Here is a 20,577-nt window from a genome sequence, read left to right on the forward strand (position 1 = left end):
ACCCTTGAGGTCAGGTATGTTTTGAAGTTTAGAAATGTTTTAAGTTTATAAAGGTAACAATGTACATATATCATATATTACATAATGCTTCCAGCAGAATCAAAGGATCAAGGATAACGCTCTATAATCAAACATACTGATACAGGCATACTTCATTTTATTATGCTTCCAATATAACTGCATTTCTTACAAACTGAATGTTTGTGGCAGCCCAGTGTCAAGCAAGTCTATTGGTGCCATTTTTCCAACAGTGCTAGTTTTTAATTAAGATATGTACTTTTTTATACATAATACTATTGCACACGTAATAGATTACAGTGTATAGCATAAACATAACTTTTATATGCACTGGGAAATAAAAAATTTTGTTCGACTTGCTTTATTTTTTTACTCGCTTTATTGTGGTGGTCTGGAATCCAACCCTCAGTATCTCCGAGGTATGCTTGTGTATCTGTACCAAATTAGATTCACACTAAGTGGGTAAGCAAAGACTATTAAATACTTTTAAGCACTGAGATAGGTACAGTTCTCAAAGTGTCCTCCAAGATTCCCATTATCTGGTCAGTCAATAAAATACAGTAGTCCCTGGTATCCTCGGGGCTCCAGGAGCCCCCATGTATACTAAAATCCAAAAATGCTCAAGTCCTTTATATAAAATGGTGTAGTACAATGAATACGGTTGGCCCTCCGTACCCCCAGGTTTCCCGTCCTCAGGTTCAACCAACCGTGGATGAAAATTTAAATTAGTGGTGGTTAGCTGAATCTACAGATGAGAAATCCACAAATACAAAGGACTGACTATATACTTAGTGAAAAATATCTGTGTATAAGTGGACCCACACAGCTCAAGCCCATGTTGTTCAAGGGTCAACTCTACTAATCTAGGTACTGCATTAGGTACTGGTCAGAGAGAGGGACTTGACCAGCCATTGCTGCTTTGGGAGATGGAGAAAGGGGGCCACTGGCCAAGGAATGTGGACAGCCTCTAGAAGAACAATCCACGGCCAACAGCCAGCATGGAAGTGGGGATCTCAATTCTATAACCTCAAAGAACTGAATTTTGCCAACAACCTAAAAATACTTGAAGTAGATTCTTCCCCCAGAGTCTCCGGGAAGGAGCAAAGCCTGGATGACACTCTAATGGAGACCTGGGAGACTCTAAGCAGGGGATTCAGCTGAGCTGGACTTCTGACTCATGGACACTGTGAGATAATCAGCTTGTGCTGTTTTTAGTTGCTAAATTTAGGGTAATTTGTTGTGGCAGCAATACAAAACTAGTAAGTGTATATTCAAGTGAGATTTCTGAGACCAAACGAGTTGGTGAAAAGGTACAAAACCTTCTGTCTTCAGAGCTTTTAGGGGTTTCAGAACTGCATAGAGGGGATTCAGAACTATTAGTTTCTGTTACTGAAATATGTTCAGTGATCTTACCAAGCTCATAAATACTAACTAGGCTTTGAAACTTTCAATAAAATCCTGTGTTATATGCTTTTTAAAAAGGAGCGGAAAAAAAAATCTCCAATAATAATCTCAGTGCCCAGTCCCTTTGAGTTTGAAAGGTTTCAAAGTTAGCCAGTCCCTTCAAGATAGCTGGCCTCAGAGTATTGCTTTAAAAAGGAAACTGCCCCTGTTAGTTAATAATAGCTAAATAGTTACTGACCTGAACACCTCTGTGCACACCAGGCATTGTTCGGCGTACTTCATATACATTAACCCATGTAATCTGCCAAACACCACATGAGAAAAGTATTATTACCATTCCTATTTTACAGGTGGAAAAATCCAGGCACTGAGCAGTTAACTGATTTGCCCAAGGTCACATAGCTAGTAATGGCATAGTTTCTAAACCAAGGCAGACTAGCTGCTGTGTCTTTGCTTGGCTATGTTATCTCTCTGTTTGTATAGGCACCATTTAATCAAACACCTACAACTGACCCAGTCAATACAAAGTACCTGCTAACCTACAATTTATAGGCTAAATCTTTTCCTGTACACACTTTTGCACTGACCCCTCAGGTCTCAATAATATTTCCTCCAGGAAGCACAGTACATTAGCCAGCTAACCAGCACAATCTGCTACCCAGGGTTTCCTGTTGTGTTGTCTTTTCTCTCTTATCACAGTGTGAAATTCTGGAAAGTCATGCCTACTTTTGGATCTAAAAATCCCGAATAACCTGGTGCCGTGGCTACGTCCCTATGAATAACAGGGACATGCAAACTAAACTCATGGTGACTGACTGAGTTCACCATGTGAACCAGTTCACAATTTTCCAGCTCAAGAATACAACACCTCAGGTCAAAGCAAGCTACACAGGGCCCAGTAGGAAGCCTTCTTCAACCTAATTTGTAATAGCCAAGCATGTTTAAAAACCGAACAACAACAACAACAACAAAATGGTCAGTTTTCAACTGGATTTATCCACAAGACCTTATTTTGATTATAATATGAGTGAGCATAGTTTTTAATTACTGAAATTTGAACAGCAACAAAAAAGTTTGTCTTGGAATATATGTAAAGGGATGGGTGATATACAGGTATAGGGTTGGAGTCTGGGCTATATCTAGATCAGAAGAAACTGATGGCAGGAGGTGAACATCAGAGAGAGAACACTAGATCAGTGATTCTCAAACTTGAACACACACCAGAATCACCCAGAGGGCTTCGTAAAACACAGCTTCCTGAGTCCCAGCCCACCAGAAGTTCTGACTCAGTAGGTCTGAGTGATGATCTTGAACGTTCATTTCTAACAAGTTCCCAGATGATGTGGATGCTATTGGTCCAGGGCCCAAACTGGGAAATCACTAGTTGATCTGGGATTGGACCTAGGTATTGGTAGTTTTTATAAGCCCCCATGTAATTGTAATGTGCAGCCAGAGTTGAGATCACAGGCTAGGAAAACCGTTAAAGAAGAAGACATTAATGTAGAAACTTTACATGAATTTGCAGGACTGGGATAACCTATCACAAAAAGTAAGAGGTCCTTGAGGGTGGTCTACAGGCTATGTTATGGCCTGTGAGAAGAGCCCTCTTGGACCTCAAAAGGAGAGCCCTTCTGGCTAGATCCCAGTAGCAATCTTCTTGAGGGAAGTCCCTAAGCCTCTCCATCCTGGCACTGTGACTCCTAAGATCATGTTTGCAGAGGGAGGAGTAAATCCACATCTGCTATTTCTCTAAAATCCTCTGTTATTCATATCCGTGGCCATGTGTTACTGGTTAACTAAAAAAGCCTTAAAAAACCACTGCCAGAGGGCTGTTTCAAAGCCATTTCATCACTTTGACTTTGAAGAATATTTATTCACATGATAAATTTTAATTAGGAAGTTGGTGTGATTGTGCACTTTTAATGCAAGGTACATAGCAAAGTGAGAACTGGGATATTCTGTGACCGCTATTAAACTCTGTTGTCTGTTACAATCTGAACCACAAGCTTTAGAAGAGGAATTAGGGTGGGACCTGAGTCAGAAAAAAATGGTTTTCTAAAAAGAGGTATGATTTAGATCCACATCAAAATTAGATCCAGAAAGGCAGAAAATAACGGGGGAAAAGGATTACTCAAATGACAACAGGATTCCTGATCTCTACAACAAAGTTTGGCTGAAGACTCAATTAATACAAAACTATTCAAAATAATTTTTGTAAGAAGAGGAGGGTTTTTTAAGTATGTTATTTATATCAGAAAACTTAGAAGATTTGGTTAAGATGGTTTGATTTTGTTCTTTCTTTATGATTTCAGAATCTCTCAGTGAAGTCTGGTGTAAAACATGGGCTCAAATCATCCTTTGAATAGTGCAAGTTCTATGTATATCAAGCTTTTTGTGCAGTGAAAATTAAGAGATATCACAGTGCTCAAAAAATCTTCCCATGTTATCCTAGCTGGTGTGGAATACCACCTTTTAGAGTTAATCGTTGGACTTAGAAGGGGACTAGACCCAGCTAACACATCATCATGGAATAATTTATCAGATAACAGGTGCTTAACAGGACCAAGGTAGCCAGGACAGAATGCATTTGATTGGTGAGGTAATGGAAAGGGTAAAGCAAGGGCTGGAAAGGCCTGAGGCATACTGACTTTCCTACAGAGGGACGTGATGGGCTCAGGTGGGTCCAGAGTCAGGCAGCAGGAGGGCTGAATTTCACAGCATGCCTACCTAGAGCTATTCTTGGGGAAACCTGGCATTTGAATCTTCACATCTGATCATTCACCTACTTTCAGCAAAGGTTACTAAAATGAAAAAAAGTTAAAGCAATTTATGACAGGGTCTCAGTGGATATGAATAAGAAGATGTACATATGATTACAAAAGCCAATGAATAAAATACTGTAAGAATTCCCAGGCTTCACTGTCACATGACTCATTATTTCTTGGTAAAGGCAGCACCTCTTAGATCAAGTATAAAGGGGTGTGTGTGTTTTTGGAAGATCAGAGGGTTCTCACTTCAGCAAGTCTGGAATGAACTCAGCTGTAGTATTATAACAGCACCCCAGTCCATTCTTTGAAGGTCACCTTCATCCAAGGTTCTCTTTGACAGACACTGAGGGCTACCTGTCAATAGCCACTCTACATGCCACAGTTAACAGAATCCTGAGAAAAGATCCTCTCTTTTCTCACATGACAGGGGGAAGATGAACTCACCCTGGCTCCAGGGTAATTCTGACTATTATCAACTCATCACAGAGACACTGTTTCCTTTGCCAAGGATTGATATAAAATAGGAGGTTTGACTCAACTCTGGCCAACAAGACTTTGGAAGTTTCAGTAAAAAGGCTTCCTGGTTCCCCTCAGTGACCCAGAAGAGGAGGTGGTCTTTTTGTCTCTTCTGAACATGAGAAACAGCAAAGCAGCAGAGCTGAAGTCACACCTGGGGCTGCCCAACCTCTGGACTGACAGGTGGGATTAGAATCTCCTATGATGTAAGATTCTTTGAGTCAGACTTACCCATCACTTTGAACACAAAGCATCCTAACTCACTATCAAAGTGTGCTACAGGAACACAATTTCATGATATGAATAAAGTAAAATCATCACCCATGGTAGACCTAAAAAGTAGTACTACCTATGGATTTAGGAGTTATTTTGAGAATCAAAACCACTAACAGAAGAAGCTTCTTATTAGGTTGGTCAGAACACACCAGGTTTTTGTTTTCATGATAAATCAAATTTCTATACTACTATCAAAGTTATCTTTCTGAATTTAAGACTTTGACAGTCCTCCATTGCCAATCAGATAAAGTCCACATTCATTGGTGTGGCAGTCAAGAACTCACTTGGGCATACTTGTCAGGCCACCACCTAATAAAATAGCGTGGTTTCCCTGCTTCCTGATCTTGATACAACTCTGCCCCGAGGTACTTTCACACCACCAGATCATTGTTCTGTCTCTTTCCTCTGCTTCAATAATCCCTGTCCTAGCAAAACCTTACATAGCTTAAAACTCAGGAAAAAAAATCAATTTTTCTGTAAAGTTTTACAAAAAGCCCTTTACTGGGCAAGATCATTCATTTGCTCCATGGATTGAGACCACTAGAACCAGCTTTGATCATCTTGCACTACAGATTACTGGATAAGCATCTGTTTCCCCCCACGTGGCCAAGAGTACTATGAACATCACGATCACTTCGCTGATCTGAGTTGAATCTGATTAGGGTTTACAGATAGCTAATCAAATCTCTTTTGATTGGAAGATAAAAAGACATGAAGAATTTCACTAGTGGGTAGGGAAACAAATGTAGCTCTTTTTCAATTGACTGTTTCAACCTTAAGGATATCAAGAACTCATTCCCTTAGAATTCTAATCACGCTTCAAAATCCTGATTATCACCTCAAACTCCACTTCTGGTTAACGACTATAGCATTCTTAAAGAAGCCCTATCTGAGATTCAACATTTCACTTAATTTAATTATGGGTAAAGCAATCCTCTCCAAAGGCAAGCAACTGGAATGCTTTTGTCATTGATTCATGTGTTGGTTCAATATTTGATTAAAAATAAGAATAAGTGACAGCCTTCAGTCTTTGGCTTTTTTATGTAATAAGATGATGATATACAATTGAATTAGCAAAATGAAGATCATGATCAATCTATAAACTAGCCACCATAGAAAAGATAAAGAAATAAGAAAATAAATCAGTTCTAAAGTAAAATGTGAACCTGATTGTTCCAGAAGCCAAGAAGGCTTTCTTGCTGGCCCAGAAGGCAAAGAAGCACTTAAAGATTTATGGGGTCATGTCAAAAGGACATAGGAATCAAAACAAAAGGGTTCCCACTTAGCCAAGTTTCAGACAATTTGAGCATCACAAAGAATAATGACAGTGACTGAATGTAAACATTGCATAAATAAAAATCCACAGGTCTATCCATGTTCAAATCTTTTAAAATAGAGACAGAGAGATGGACCTTTGTGTTTAGGGATGCATATAAAGGTGATAAAACTATAAAGAAAATCACTTAAACAATTATTACAAAAATTAAGGTGGTTGCTTCCAGTGGTGGAATGGGAGAGAGTACATTGCAGGCTTGCGGGATACTGGCGATGTTCTATATCTGGGTAGTAGTTATCCTAGTATTCTCTTTATAATATTTTTAAATTGTTTACATGTGTCATTTGGACTATTCTGTATGTATGTGATATTTCAAAATTTTAAAGGCACTTAACATACATACATAAATAAATAAATAAATAAATACATAAGTAAGTAAGTAAGTAAGTTAGTAAGTAAGTAAGTAAGTAAGTAAATAAATAAATAAATAAGTAAATAAATAAATAAATAAATAAATAAATAAATAAATAAATAAATAAATAAATAAATGTTTTAATCAGTCAGATTGTAAAACTCGCCAAAAAGGGTAGGTGTCTGCAGAAATATTTTCAATAAATATCTCCAGTAAACGATATCCTTCCATTCAATAAAGTTCAGTACCACTCCCCGTGTCACTGTCCACACCTGTGTCTTACCCTTTCCCACACTGTTCCATCACTGTTTGCATCTCTACCCAGACAAGAGTGTCAAGATACTGAGGACAAGGTCTTTGTCTTTTCATATCTCTATCCCCACATCTAACAAAGTCCAGCATGTGACGAGTGCTCTATAAATGCTCAATGGATGGATATATGAGTGAGTGAATTAAAAAATGAACAAACAAGCAAGAAGTATAAAACAAATCCTCTTCAATATTTTCAGGCTTGAAGTCACACACACAAGTAACAACCAGCGCTAATGCATTGAATTGGAATATAAAGTTCATTTTTTAATTATATATTATCTCTGACAACAATGTTAATAATAGTGGCAAAGAAAAATAAATGTAATTAGTTTTCTAATTTCTAATTTCTAACCAGGGTACAGCGGGTTAAGAGGAGTAATACTATATTTGAATACATTTATATACAAAATATTCTTCATTTTTTGTTTCTGTTTCTGAAGACATTTCAGGATTTAGAATGTTCCAGATCAAACATTATGAATAAGAATTATTACTATATAATGCTATAAATATGGACTGTATATAAGATTGTATTCAGTCCTTACTGATCCTCTGGACATATAATAGATGTAACTTCAGTTAAATTTAAAATTCTCATATCAACCTTCTTTTCTTTCCTTTCCCCCTTTTTTTTTTTTAAAAAAAAACATACCACTTGGCATAAACAAGTCAGGATTAAAAATCAGTTAAACTTTCCATCTGTTTCTATTTAATATACATGGAAACTTGTCATAATTGTTGTTCTTATCCAAGGCATATTTTGATTAAAGAGCCCATCCATAAATGAAAGCCTGAAGGTATGTCTTAAATTCACTGAAGCATCATATACCTTAAACTTCACCTTAAAGGATGAAACTTAACATTTCACGTGGAAACATAACTGATTTAGGTATAAAGCTTGACTGTTCTTAACTTTTGACTCTGGAAATAAAGCATAAACAAACAGCAGAACTCAGTGTTCATTTGCTAATTTTTCTTCCCTTGGGACATTAGCAGAGAGAACACAATAAACCAATTTTTTTTAAGGGAAAATCTTCCATTTTGTTTCTGCAACTATAGTTTCTCTTTTAAAAGAATACACTGGGGAATCTAAATTCTCTAGACTAGGATTAAAGGGAAGTTGTCTGTATCAGAGTGATTTTATCATGTCTACTGGAGAGGGATGCGTGTTTGTGAATCGAAGAGACCCATCTGCTGCTTCTACCATTGCCGAAAGGACACCTGGCCCCAGGAGAAGCAGGGGAAGAGAACAGTGAGGCAACACAAAGAATAACCTCAAGAGCGACTTATATATTCTAGACCTGTATTGGCCTCACCTCTCCAACAGGACTGAATTGGATAAAATAGAAGTTAAGGAGAGCTAATTATTGCTGTAAGTCATCATGAGGTTTTCTTTTTAAAAATATGTAAATATGACTTTTATTAAAATATGCAATTAATATGCAAACACCTTGCCATAAAACATTAATTTAATATGTATCCTACTGTAAGACGAGTTTCTAATTTCTTTATCCCTGATTTTTTATACTTAAGAGCCAGGGATGCAGTCCAGCAAGTGGGAGTACACTAATTGAATGGTGTTGTTCCAGCACAGTCCTCGCAGAGTGCATCACAGTGACTTTCTCTCCAAACCCCACAGCTTTAGAAGAGGCACCAGTTAATCATTCCTCCCAGAGGCCATTCATACAAGTGTGGCCAGCTGCCAAGCTGTAACAATATTCATAATCCCGTCCTCAAATCAAACCATGATGCCATTTCTTCCTGCCTGTGGATTCTTATCCTATGCTTCTGGGATCATTTCCTCAAAAGAAGTTCAAGCTGATCTTTATCCTCTACCAGTTTTCAGGAAAAGCCCTGAGATTCTGTAAAACTTTCATTTTAATAACTATGCAGTTAATCTTTCTTGTTTCTTATTAGTACTTCTATCGCTATTACTTCTACACCATTATAGGTCAAAACTCTTCATGTTCAGACAAAATTAAGAGTCCCCTGAGATTATCATGGCCACACTCACTGCCTGAGAATGCTTATAGCTATAGTTAACACTCACAGGACAAGAGTACAATCTGCCACATCAGATCCCACTAGCTGAGAACATATGCCAAAAGGTGAAGCACAAGAAAATATACATGTATTCACAGTGTGTGATAACAGATTGATAGATATTTTTTGTATGTGTGAGAAAAATATTTCAGAGACAAAGAGCAGCAGGTCTGCTTTACACAGATGGTTATCACCTGGGTAAGTATGCACCTTATACCTCACTCTAAAACACAGTCTTTACTATAAAACAAATATCACTATTACAGAACAAGTGTCCAACTATTCAAATTGAAGCTTTAACTGTGCAAAGATTTTGTTCACCCAATACTTTAACAACCATATCATAAGCTTAAACTATACTAAGTAAATCTAGGGAATCCCATTTACTGTACCTGTACGTGGCAAAGTTCCCTGTGGTTGGGCTATACCACTATCACTGCTAGATAATTTAACAGAGTTCAATTATTTGGCACCTGGGAGAAAAACAGCAGTGAGCTGCTCTGATAATTTAATCTTCAACATGTCTCCTAATCACTGTAAAAGCACTAAAGAGTTTCTGTGCAATTATGCAAAAACATTACAAGTTTCATTGTTGCACATTAAGAGTATTTACTGAATCTAGCAAGTTACATTTTCAGCTCATCTAATATATCTGTAATACAAAAATATACGGTAATTATTTAAACTATAAAAATAGTATTCATATGGTATTTTCCTTGACAAAGTAATGACCGTAAATATTGGTTATATTGAATAATTCTGTAATTATTTTATTTACAATTTAAATACTATGCACACAAGTGTGCTGAAATCTCCAGATCCCCCTATTAAGAGAGCAGGTAATGATAAAAATAGGTCATGTTAAAAAAAAAATCAGATAAAAGACAGTGTGTCTGCACTAAGGCTGTAGTTTAAGAAACCAACCAGAAAGTGGAAAGCCTACATAGACCAGTTTAATATGAAGGTGTACAGGGACCTGAGTCCTCTGCTCAGCTCTGATCTCTCCTATAAAAGGGCTGACTTGAATGTTGTATGGCTTCCTCCTCACCCATGAGTTTGGCCCTGTGAACCCTTTAAAAGACTCCAGGCCCTAGGGTCCCATTGCCTCTAGGATTCCTTCCAGATGGTCCTTCCAAAACAACTTTCCAGGTCTTAGCTTTAGGACTGGTCTCTGCTTTAGATCACTGTCTGGCTCTTTGCCAGACACATACATTGGCCCTTCCAGTGCCTTCCAACCCAGCCAAGGGCTATCCCACTAACAACCAAAGCCACCCTGGGCCAAGCCCAGGAGACTTTCTGCCTGTCTGTAGAAGGAAGTTGTAAAGTCTAGTTTTACAATTCCTAGTTTAAAACTATCACTTTTCAACTCAGAAATAATGAGAGGAAATGAAATATGCTTCAGCTAAGGTATGTAAGAGATGTGAGGTCGACAGAAAATTCCTTAGGGTATTTTACAAATGGTAGAATACCCCTTAAAAAGTGACAAAAGTTTAAAATATATTTCAAAGGTAGAGTCTGATTACAAACCAAAGAGCATCAGATCATATCCATGAGGAGTACAAAACTCCAGACTTGCAGCGGACGTGGAATGGAAACCTGAAAGCCTAACAACTATTTCTACTTGACACTGTCCTTCCTGTGAAATAGAACTTACAGAAAACAGCTGTTATAGCACCATTTATAAACTCAAAGGTCCACTTTGGAAACCAGTTTAGCATTTCTCAAAGCAATTAAACATAAGCTTACCATAGGACTCAATAATGCCACTTCTAGGTATCTACTTAAGAGAAATGAAAACTTATATCCACACAAAGACTTGCATGTGAATGTTTACAGCAGAATTATTCACAATAGCCCCCAAATGCACATCGTCAGATGAATGGATAGATACAGTGCTATATCTATACAATGAGGTAATATTCAGCAAAAAGTAATGAACTACTGAAACATCTGCATCACAGATGAACTTCAAAAACATGCCAAATAAAGGAAGCCAGACATAAGAACACATGTTGTATGATTCCCTTTACATGAAAAGTCCAGAAACAGCAAACTTATAAAGACAAAAAGTAAATTAGTGATTGCCGAGGGCTCGAGTTGAAACGGGGATTAAGTTTAAATGGAAACGAGGGATCTTTTTGCAGGGATGAAAAGCATTTTATACCTGAATTATGATAGTTGCACCATTCAGTAAAGTTACTTTAAATATCATTAAATTGTATAACTTAAAAATGGGTGAATTTTATGACACATAAAAATACCTCAATGAAAAATTTTAATGAAAAAGTCTTTAATTTTATGCAATAAACATGTTCCTAAAAGTTTGTGTATTTTGGATTATATTTAATAAACACAAATAAAAGTAGCATTGAGAAAGAGAATACAACAACAGGTACAGAAGACATTTTAGAAATTATTTTCTAAAAAGCACACACAAATAAATACACACAGTAAAGCTAGAATGCTCAATGATGTGGACAATTCTTTGGGAAAATGCAATTTCCCAAAGTTGACTTAAAAACAAGTAGTTGAATACATAAATATCCATCAAAAAATGGTTTATCAAAGTCTTATCTATTAAAAGGGTTACAGGACCAGTCAGGGTAAAAATAAGGCCTTTTAAGCTTTAAATGTATATATATGTATGACTTACACTGTACAAGCATTTCAGGGAATTTTTTGTAAGTGAAAAATATCATTCTATATAGCTTTTTAACACCGATACAAAAAAAGAACTAATACCAATCTCATTTATGATTGTTGATGCAAAAATGTGAAATAATATAACAACAAATCTATTTTAGTATTTAATAATGGGATACCTGAAGAGACAGGTTTTAAACTACAAACTGCCCTAAAATCAGTAGCAGCATTCTAAAATGGAAACTGGAATTGGGCAACCCTCCCTTTTTTGTGGGGGAGGGGTGAGCAGGTCCCCCTAGTAAACCCTTGGAGTTGTCTGAACTCTTGGGAAAGCTTGAACCAGTAGAGAAAAGCAATTACACTCACCTCAAGGTGTTAATTGCAGAGTTATGCCACTACACGACGGTTGCTTGTCAGCCTGCCCCACTCCTGAAAACTACTTTCTTGTCTAAGCACTGGATCAGAGGAAATTAGGAGCCAGAGCTCAAGCAGGAAGGCTGTGCAATCCTTCACCTCCTTCTGGAAGAACGACTGTGACAAGGAAATTATTTGGTGCTCTGGGCTGTAGGCATCCCACATGGGATATTGTTTAAAGGTGAACAAGCCTGCCTTCAGGAAAGGTATGGTCAGGCCATGTGAATCAGGTCAGATCCTAACTCTGAATGTAGGGGTTCAATTCCACTTTCTGAGAATGCATGTCCCCACTTTTCACCTTGAAATAGAATGTAAGGTGACTTGGACAAGGAAAAGAAAGGATTTTCCCTTTTCTCTGCCCAGCTCTGAGCAGAGAATATGTCTGTGTGCTTCCAGTGGTGGCATTAACCTCCACAAGGAGGCCTGTGAGTGGGTTTGAGTTTGTGAGTTCTTAGAGGGACCACTCCTGGCAGATGTTAGCATCCATCACTGGTGGAGGGCAGTGGTGCCCAGCAGAGTAGCTGTCATGAGGGTCACTGCAGGGGATCTATCAGATGCAGGAACAGAGTGGCAAGATAAAAAGACTGGAGAACAAATCTCACAAACAGTTGAGGGAAAGGAATACTTGGAGATGGAGGTAATTTACAGCAGGAAGTCCAGCAGGGACTTGTGCCATAATAATTCAGATAAAAACAGGAGGTGTGATTCCAATTTATAGTCACAAATAGACCAGCAATATATGGGCTAGAACAATGAATTATCCAACATAAGAATGTAGAATTTATCCTCTACAGTCAAGAATAATTCCTAATAACAGGAAACTGGATATAATAAATCACAATAGGTCGAATAAGAAAATCCATATGTTCACTTTCATTGATTAAAGAGGCTTTCATAAAATCTAATATCCATTCCTTAAAAAAAAAAGAACTTAAACATAGTATGGGATACTAGTTTAACATGATAAAGACTAGCTCTCAAAAATCAAGAATCAACCTTCTACTTAACAGTAAATACTAGAGGTATTCCTAATTATCAAAAGAACCAAGACAAAAATGCTATTATCACCAAATAATAGAGTTCAGGAACTTTTAGAAAAAGCACTAAGGGCTTTTTCTAATAAGAAAGATCCTTCTGGAAAGAAAAAAAAGCTCTCTTGCTTTTCCAGTTATGTTACTGTCAAACTAGAAAACCCAAGAGAAACAAGAAAAACCATTAGCAATATTAAGAGTGACACCAATAATTAATTACAAAGTATGATGGAAAAATATCCTCACTAGCAACAAGAAATACAATTCCCAAGAATATGTTCTACTGAAATGTGCAGGACCTATAAAAACCAAAGCACCAAATTTTACTGAGAGACAGAAAAAAGATGCTTAAATTTAAAAAAAACCAAAAAACCAAAAACAAAAAAAAAACCACATTGATGTTGATGGAAAGACTCAGTATCATAAAATGTATACTTTTCACAAATTAAATTACAGGTTTAGGGACAGGTCCAATTGAAATTCCAGAAAGAGAGTGACAAAATTATCCTCAATTTTCCATATAAGAAAAGGTAAAAACGTCTAAGAAATTTTGCAAAATAAAATAAAAGAGAGTTTTGCATGCTAGATATTAAAATACTTATAAAGCTACCATAAATAGTATGGTGGTACTAGGCCCAACAATTAATGAATAGATATTCAGAAAAGATTGCTTTGATAAGACATTAAAATATACAGTAACTAAACATGATGAATAAAGGGTCAAAGTTGGTGGGGGAAAAAGTGAATAATACAACATATGATGTAGGAAAAATCAGTAACCTCTACTTAGGCTATCAAAAGTCTTTCCTGTGATCTAAGAGGTTCCTTCTACCTTTCCAATCTCATTTAATAATTCCCCTGGCTCTCCCTGTTCCAGCCATCTAAGCCATCTTCATGTCTCTCAAACATGCGAAGCTTATTCCTGCCTCAGGTCCTTGACACTTGCTGTTCTCTCTGCCAGGAGGCCTCTTCAGTTCAAATGTCATCTCCTGAGAGATGACCTGTCCCTGACAACCACTGCTAAAATAGCACCCTCATCTCCACATCAGGCACTTGCTATTAATGGCAATATTTCTCTCTGAAATCACTTTATTTGTTAACATGTTAATTGTTTTTCTGATCAGAATATGGGCTCCCTAAGAATAGGGTGCATATTACCTTGTTTCTATTGAGACCTCAGGGTCTAGAAGAACTCTTAGAAGTTACTAGAGGCTTAAGAAATGTATATATATATACATATGTATATATACATATGTATGCACACATATGTGTCTGTATTCTGTGTGCATTGTGTACATACATGTGTGCCTTGTGTCTACACATATGTGCACATCCATGAAGATATGGGCCATTCTTGATAAGGACTACTCAATACAGATTTGTCTTCTGCACAATAATTTTGCATTAAATGTATATATAAACAAATATTTACCATCATGAATTTAGTTGAACAGGAAGATAGTCAGTTACAGAGTTACAAATACTAATAAGAACACTATTGGGTTATTCAATATCATCACATAAGATCGTCATTTAATTATAATCTCATCCTTATCACTTATTTTTATCCACACTGTAAATATTCTATTTACCACACTGAAAATAGATCATAGTTAAGTAAATGAGACTCTTCCAGACCTAACTTTCAATTCCAATTGAATTCATACCCTGTCTTTTACCTACTGGGATTCCTACTTTTCTTGCAAACTCAAGAGTCCCAGTGGAAAGCAAGCCAGGGATGACTACTTGGCAAATGATTCCCCCAAATGAAAGAAGACAAGACAGGATCTGCCCATTTGAATAGAATTTGGGGGCTCCTTGTCTGACTGTGCTCCTGCTTCTCCTCCCAGCCCATCCCCATCCTCCCACCCTTGGCTCTACATCACCTCCCATCTCCATGGGCAACCCTATCTACTTTGAGCCCCTGGTTGTCCTCCCTACCTAACACTGTGAAATACGAAAAAAAAGAGAGACTAATATGAGAATCACAGAGGGAGATAAACTATTTTTGTTGTTATTGGAATAATACAAGGGGAAATAATTTATTTTAAGAAGTTAAAATTCAAGAGTTGCATCATCTAAAAACTGATAGCTATACAACAGAACCCCTTCCAAAAGAAAAAAACAGATTATCAAAGATGGATTCTTTCTTTCTAGTTATATGTTTCCCATCCCAAAACAACAAACCACAGTCCATATGGAATACTTGCTTCTTTATGTGGTGTGTGGTGTGGCGTGTTATGTATGTGTGTGTGTGCACAGAGTATTTTTGTCAGGTTGCCTGTTGTAAAAAAAAGAAAAAAGCAGTATTGAAAAGAAGTTCTTTCAATATCTTTGCATTGTTTTGGCCAGTTTAATTACTTCTTGAAGACCAGAGGAGAGAGTTACAGGAGCATACTTGTCCTGAATTGCTCTGATAATATAGTTCAATGCCTTTATTGAGCCTTTTCTTTCTGAGGAATGTTTCACAATAAATTATAGCACCAGTTGCTGACCTCTGGAAAGATTCAGTGTGGCTTCAGGACTACTTTGACCAGGTCAGGCCATATGTTTGGTTTTGTTAAAATATCTGTTCCAAAGAGTGAAATTTCACAACTGTGTGACCCCAAGAAGGAGTTGAGAATTGCTTCCCACCCTTCAAAATCTTGATAACACAGGAACCGGCTGTGCTTTCTATTTTAATCATTCCATAGCCTTTATCTGCCTCCTGTGCAAGTTACAACCCAAAGGTTGAACTCTTATATACTTTCGTTATAGATAAACTTATTTACTGAACATTCAGAACGGATATTATGTAATGATACTTTTCCTTCCATTCCAATCTAAAAAAGAAATGTATTATTGGATCCATTATGCTACTGGAATCCAGCTACACAGAGACTTACTTAATTTGCCTCCAGTTTAAAATAAAACAAACAAAAAACTCTACCTGTTCCACAGCCTTAGAATTGCTTCATAAGAAAGAAACTTTGGTTAAAGAGTTGCCAAAATGGCAGAGTAGGAGGACCCTGACCTCTCCTCCCTTCACGGGCACACCAAAATTCAACTACTTAAAGAGAAACTGTTGGTGTGAAAGACCAAAACCTACCAGAAAAGACCTTCGAAAGACATAAAGAAGGAACTACACTGAGACATGTAGGAGGGGTGGAACTGCGGTACCGTTAGACCCACAGCAGCAGGTGGGCAAGCCACAAATGGGCAAATAGCTACAATTACTGAGATTCTCCCCAAGGAGAGAGGGATCGGAGCCCCACAATGTGTTCCCCAGTCTGAGAGTCCAGCACCAGGAAGATGAACCCCCAGTGTTTGGTTTTAAAGGCCAGTGGGGCTAACTTTCAGGGGATCCAGAGGGCATGGGAAATACAGACTCCACTCTTAAAGGGCACACATAAAATCTCACATGCTCTGGGACCCAGAGCAGAAGCAGTCATTGGAAAGGAGCCTGAGTCAGACTCGCCTCATGCTCTTGGAGAGCCTCCTGGAGAGGCAAGAGGCAACGGAGCTCACGCTGGGGACACAGACACTGGTGGCAGCCAGTCTGGGGAGCTCCCTCTACCAGTGGACACTGGTGCTGGCAAGCACCATTTTGGAATGCTCCCTCTAGCTTATTGGCCTCTAGACCCAGCCCCACCCCAGCCCACCAGCCTGAAGCCCACCAACCAGTACTGGGATACCTCAGATCAAGCAATCAGCCAGGAGAGCCCGCTCACCAGAAGACAGACGGCCTTAACACCTTCTGAGCCCATAGCCGACCCAGAGCACGGCCCTGTGTACCAGAAAGCAGGACCCAGCCCTACACACACAAGGGTGCAGGCACTAGACCTGGGACCCCTGGGGTCGTGCTGCCAGGGAAACCAGGACCCGGCTCCACCTACAGTGAGCAGGCACCAGCCCAAGAAACCCCTGGGCCCCACCCACCCTGCCTACAAGTGAGCCACCCTCCTTACTAGGGGGTGGTCCCCAAAGAACTACAGCCCTGCAGCCTGCCATAGCAGGACCCAGCCTGCCCACCAGCAGGCCAACACCAGCTCTGAGACACCCTGAACCCCTCAGCCAGCTGCCCCAGGATCTGGCCCCACTCACCAGTAGGCAGACACCAGCTTCAGGACATGCAGACCTCACTGCCAGCTCTATCAGGAACTGCCCCACCTACAAGCAGTCTGATACCAACTCTGGGACCCCCGGACCCTGCAGCCAGAGACCCAACGACCAGGCCTTGCCCACCAAAGGGCCAACTCCAGTTCTGGGACACCTTGGGCCCCTCAGCCTGCAGCCCTGGGATCTAGCTGCACCCACCAGTGGGCTGACTCCAGCTTTGGGACCCCCAGGGCCCTATAGTCAGAGTCCCCGGGACCCAGCTCACCAGTGAACCAGCACTAGGCCTGGGACCCGCTGGGGTTCTGCAGCCAGCCACATCATTACCAGTCCTGCCAATCAACAGCCTCAGCACAGGGCAGGGCCTGGCAACCAACTGGACAGGGCTCAGCCACGCCTATCAGCACGCCCACAGAAGTCAGCACACCACAACAGAAGGACCCACACAGCCGACATAGGGGGCACCCCTAGAGTATACAGCTCTGGTGACCAGAGGGGAGAGCACTACCAGGACACAGAAGACATCTCCTACAAAAGGCCACTTCTCCAACACTGGGAAACATAACCAACCTACCAGACACATAGAATGAAATTTTGCCATTTACCACAACATGGATAGACCTAGAGGGTATTATGCTCAGTGAAATAAGCCAGACAGCTAAAGACAGACACTTTATGTTATCACTTATATGTGGGACCTAAAAAATAAAACAAACGAATCAATGTAATAAAACAGAAAGAGATTCATAGATATAGAGAACAAAGGAGTGGTTTCCAGTGGGGGGAGGGAAGAAGGGGCAACAACACAGACTAGGGGACGAAGAGGTACAAACTACTATGTGTGGAATAAACAATCTACAAGCTTATATTGTATAGCACAGGGAACATAGCCAATACTTTACAGTAACCTTAAATGGAGTAGAATCTATAAAAATTTTGAATCACTATGTTGTCCATCTGAAACTAATATAATATTTTAAATCAACTCTTCCACAATAAAAAAAAATTTAAAGAAGAAAAAGTTTTTTTAAGTATGTTAAATAAATGTTATGAGCCTATGAGTGAGAACAAGAAAGAGAGCTTAAAGAGCATAATCAACTTTTCATCTTCCTGCTCCTTAACCAACATAACCATAAGACAAAATATAAACTGAAACCATGAAATAAAAACATTATCCATAAAAATGAGAAAAAAACTTTGTATCAAATCATCCTAGATCTTACAGTATGAATAAAATAGATACCTGACATCTATGTTTAACATAGATCCCAGGCAAAAAATAAATCACCCTGCATAGTTCTCAGCCCACACAATCTCTATTTATGCTATTATTTTATCCTTTGCACTTGTAATTTCAAATTTCCAATGCAATAAAAAGAAAAATGCCCAATGGAGTTGCTTGCCAGTATCTCTAAAGAAATTCTGTTTCACCCTTCGTATTCTAAGTTTCATGCTCTGATAAGTGTAGCCATATGTGTTTCTTCTTCAGGAACAGAAAGCTTTGGGGCTCAGATTTCTCCAAAGGAAGTGAAGTGGTTTGGGCAGAACTGACGTGAATAAATATCCCTTCTTTGTTGGAGTACTGAAAGTCAAGGCATTACAAATCTCAGAAACCAGAAAGCAAGGCAGAGGCTACCCACAAAAACAATGATTTAAAGGAGGAATGAGAAAGAGTCAATGAAATCCAGACCTAGGAACCTGGCTTTCCAAATCACACCGGCATATATTGCTCAGCCTTTAGAAACCAATCCCAAACACTTGCCCTCTTTCTTTTTTGCTGCTTCATTCGTCCCCAACTGACAGCCTCCACCCTCATCCAGTCATCTCCTCTGTCTCCTGGACAATTCCAGCCTCAGGTTTCTAAATCCATATGGCTTCCCAACCTGGAATTTGGTGCTTATTCTATGCTAAGGATACAACAGCAAAGGAAAAAAAATCTCTGTCCTCAAGGAACTTATACTTCTAGTGGGAGGGAAAAAAAGTAAAATATAGAGAATTAGTCGAACATTATGACAATGCTGGTCGTCAAACTTTTTACCTGCAAAAATGGCATTTTCACGAGTCAACTTTTGTATTAAACAGTGATGAATACTATTTTTAAAATTAAGCAGGGGAGAACAGGTGGTAGGGTGGATTTGAAGTGAGGTCAAGATATTTACAACTTAAAACAGGGTAGTCAGTCAGACTTCAAGTGGTAGAATTATATGAGATGGCTTTTCTACTCTCATTATTTCCTAAGGTGCATGCATTCCTTCATAATGAGTTTTTCAAAACTTTATAACATTGAGGAATTGCTGAAAACTGTAATGAGTCATATAAACATGTAAATCTGAGGTATTGCCATCAAACAGGAATATAAGATACAGATGGTATTAACACAATATTACTCATGACCCTATGAAATTAGGGTAAAAAATAATGTAGTAGAAAACATATATTCATATATGTTCCAAGCCATGAATTTTATAAATAAGAAATAAGCTGTATTTTACTGAGTACTATAGAAACTCAATTTATGTTACATTTTTAAAATATACATGATCAAAGAACAAAAAATTCCCATTGTTTGATCGCCCAAATAGTTGACTGCCATCTAACACATGCTTTTCAGTATTTAAATTGTTTGTGAACTACAAAAATGTGGGGAAAGGGAAGGACTACCTACAAAAGGTGCCTATGAGACAGCTTAATTAAAAAGCAAACTAATATATAACTTAAACTTTAAAACAACAAACAGGGTATTATAAAAACTTAGTAAATAAATTATATAAAAATTAGGATACCAGGAAATTTAATTATTAAATTAATCCACTGAACATGGATTGAAGTCTCAAAGGAAGAAGTAACTTATCCTGAATATTGACTAGCTCAGTAATCTAATAGTTTACATTCCCCAATGGAAATTAAACCAGCATGGTCCAACAGAACTTTTTGGTATGATGGAAATATTCTGCCTTGTCCCATAAGTTAACCATTAGCCACAAATGGCTATCGAGCATTTGAAATGAGGATCATGCAAATAAGGAACAGAATTTTTTATTTTGTTTTAACTGAATAATCTAACAGCCACAAGAGGCTGGTGGCCACCTACCCAGATAGGTAAGTCCCGCCTCTTATATCCTTGTTTTAAAATTAGCACATAGTCTCCCATCTGGCTGATTCCACATTGCAGACAACTTCAGCTCTAGTTTTCACTCTCTGTTCACCTTTTCTGTCCTTCTGGCCTCAAACTTTCTTCCTGCGCTGTTGTACAACTGATTTCAGCACAGCTGTGGACCAGTGCTCCTCAGCACAGAAACACTGGCTGACAGAGCCCTTCTTGCTCAGGATAAAAAGTGAAAGACTAATGCTTTTTTAAAAAAGTAAACA

The 20,577-nt window shown here is 38.5% G+C and overlaps 1 protein-coding gene across 1 annotated transcript in view; it reads right to left on the reverse strand.

Annotated features, from left to right (window-relative positions):
* Positions 1-20,577, reverse strand: part of ADAM22 (ADAM metallopeptidase domain 22) — a 206,215-nt gene that overhangs the window by 149,553 nt on the left and 36,085 nt on the right.

The sequence above is a fragment of the Camelus ferus genome, chromosome 7 (assembly GCF_009834535.1).
Source record: "Camelus ferus isolate YT-003-E chromosome 7, BCGSAC_Cfer_1.0, whole genome shotgun sequence".
Classification (NCBI taxonomy): Eukaryota; Metazoa; Chordata; class Mammalia; order Artiodactyla; family Camelidae; genus Camelus; species Camelus ferus.